We start from the raw sequence: 3408 nt of genomic DNA, 5'->3' as shown, positions 1-3408 counted from the left end.
AGACGGCAGCCAATCACAGCAGGGAGGAGAGAATGGAGGGCTCTGATTGGCTGCCGGACTCCGGAAGTGACAGGAAACCCGCTCTCGCGTTCTAAGATTTTGCGGGAAATCGAGGTCGTTGGTGGAAATGTAGTAATGATGATGACGGATTCATTCACTTATTTATATATACATATATATATATATATATATATATATATATATATATATATATACCACTATATATATACCACTATACCATAAATTGCGTATAGAGAGATACAAACATATCAAACAATATGTATATATATATATATATATATATATATATATATATATATATATATATATATACACATATATATATATATATATATATATATATATATATATATATATATATATATATATATATATATATATATATATATATATATATATATATATATATTGTTTGATATGTTTGTATCTCTCTATACGCAATTTATGGTATAGTGGTATATATATAGTGGTATATATATATATATATATATATATATATATATATATATATGCAATTTTATAAAATTACATTTAGTCTGGTGTTTCTTTTTTAAAAGCTTGAAAATATAATTGAACTGAATAATATCTTATTAATCCCTAAAGTAAAATTGTGTTGTTCTGTTTTCCTCAAATCATTTTTTTCCATCAGACCCGTCCTCTGCCTCTTACTCTCACTCGTTTCATACATGTAGTCTGGTGTTATTTCTTTTCTAAGCTCCGGCTCTGCATCCTGTCTTTTCATCAGTGCCGCCATCTGTAAACCATATGACATAACTTCGTCTCGCCACCACCTCCTTGCTGCTTCTCTCTCGTCACAAGTCAAAGCAGAGCCTTTGAACTTGGAGGTGGGCTCTCGTATCTCTGGGGCTGAGGTCACCGAGGTTTTTAAGAAGCTCCTGGGTGGTAAAGCCCCGAGGGTGGATGAGATCTGCCCCTTCTGGGTTTCCTGTGAGGAGTTCTCCAGGAGTTACGGGGTGTCCGTTCCCTCTACAGAGCTTGGTCCACATGGTCGTCTGTAAGTCGGACTCGTTTTCTGTGGGGGTTGGACGCCGCCAAGGCTGCCCTTTGTACCGATTCTGTTCATTACTTTCATGGACAGAATTTCTAGGTGTTACAGAGGAGCCGAGGGGGTCTGGTTTGGTGGCCTCAGAATTGGGTTTCTGCTTTTTGCAGATGATGTGGTTCTGTTGGTTTCAGCAGACCGAGACCTTCAACTTTCGCTGGAGAGGTTTGCAGGAGTGTGAAGCGGCTGGGATGAGAATCAGCACCTCTTTCCTCTGCTGGAAAATGGTGGAGTGCTCTTATCGGGTGGGGAATCAGATAGTGCCCCAAGCGGAGGAGTTCAAGTTTTTTCAGGGTTCACAAGTGACGAAAGAATGGAGTGGGAGATCGATAGGTGAATCAGTGCACCGTCTGCAGGAATCCAGACTCTGCAGCAATCTGTCGTGGTGAAGAAGAAGCTGAGCCAAAAGACGAAGCTCTCGATGTACCTATTGGTCAACTTTCTTACCCTCACCTACGGGAACGAGCTGTGGGTATCGACCGAAAGAACGAAATTTCGGATACAACGGCGGAATTGAGCGTCCTCTACAGGGTGTCCAGGCTCTCCCTTCGAGATGGGGTGAGAAGCTTGGTCATCCGGGGAGGGTTCAGAGTAGAGCCGCTGCTCCTCACACCGAGGGAGCCAGATGAGGGGTTGGGATATCTGATGAGGAATCCTCCTGCCTCCTCCCTGATGAACTTCCAGTTCGGGTTCAGGAGGCTGACACCACGTTCACCTTTAAAACCAAACTTCAAACATTTCTGTTCAGTAAAGCCTCTAGTTAGTGTTTAGTAAAACCTCTAGTTAGTATTTAGTAAAGCCTCTAGTTAGTATTTAGCAAAACCTCTAGTTAGTGTGTCTGTGTCTCTCCTTTCTCTGTTCTTCATTCTCTCTGTCTGTTCTCTCTTTTCCTGCTCTGCCCAGTCTGGCCTCCAGCAGGGGGTCCCCCCTTATGATCCAGGTCCTGGTCCAGGTTTCTTCCCTCCTCAAGGGGAGTTTTTCATTGCCGCTGTTTGGGTTAAGGTTTTTCTCACTAGGGGAGTTTTTACCTGCCATTGTTTATGTTTATCCATCCATTATCCATCCATTTTCTATACCTTCTTCGTTACTGTTTTTTACCGTGCAATACTTCCATCCCGGACTATCTGTGCAATATTCCACTACATGTGTATATAGTATCATCTGTTAATAGAATCTCAGGTCTTCACCATTCAAATGCACCTTAACCTTTTTTTTTTTTTTTTTAATATTTTTCATATTATTTATATTTCTTATATTTCTTATTGTTTGCACTATTGTTCTTATTTGTCTTGCACTGGAGAGGTGATGCTGCTTTCAATCTCACTGTACCCAGGTACACTGACAATAAAGTATTCTATTCTATTCCATTCTATTCTATTCTATACCTGTTTTATCCTTTGCAGGGCCTGTTTATGTTTATTCAATTATTTTTCTGGGTCTCTGGGAATCACAATAATAATGATAAACACTATATAAATAAACTGAATTGAATTTAACTTTCTCTTAAAGGTATTCACAAAATCATTCTATAGTAAGTTCTTGTAGTTACTATGTTAATGTTTTGTGTGCGATTAATGATCATAAGTAGAAACATAGTTCAGAATTTCATATTATGAACATTTTTAATTATTATTATTTTAGGACATTGCAGACTGCCTCAACCAAAATGTTGTTAGATTATAGTATCTTATAAAATCAATGCTAAAATCATTGATCAAAGATATTTACTGTAGATTTAATAATTTGTTAAGAAGAAAATTCATTTTACATTCAATAAAAAGATAATACATTTTTCAATTATCAGAAATTCATGAAGACGAACTGACTCAATGTTTCACTATGACGATTAAAGGCTGGTTAGGAGATTTATTTACTGAAGGAAATGTTACTGTATTATCTGAAATCGTCTTTATACACCAATAGTAAACCTTTCATGAAATGTATTAAATCAAAACTACATACATTAATCAAATGTGGACAAATGTGACTTGTTTGGTCTGAAATAACTTTATGTTTTGGCAACTTTTATATTGTGGTGTTATGACTTATCTATAAAGAAAAAAGAGAAAAAGTTATTTGATTAAGAAAAATGTGCTACTTTCGGTCATAAATGTAGATACTGACAGTAGATGGTGAATAAACAGGTAAAAGATGATCTATCAGATTTCTAAAGTAAATTTATATGTGACTCATAACATCTATTTATGTTATGAGTCACGGGGCGACAGTAGCCCAGGTGGTAGAGCGGGTCGTCCAATGATCAGAAGCGGTGGTTCGAATCCCGCTCTGTCCCAGTTTGCTGTCGTAGTGTCCTTGGGCAAGAC

The sequence above is a fragment of the Cololabis saira genome, chromosome 1, assembly GCF_033807715.1.
Source record: "Cololabis saira isolate AMF1-May2022 chromosome 1, fColSai1.1, whole genome shotgun sequence".
Classification (NCBI taxonomy): Eukaryota; Metazoa; Chordata; class Actinopteri; order Beloniformes; family Belonidae; genus Cololabis; species Cololabis saira.
The sequence above is the reverse complement of the archived record's forward strand: the minus strand, read 5'-3'. Positions refer to the sequence as shown.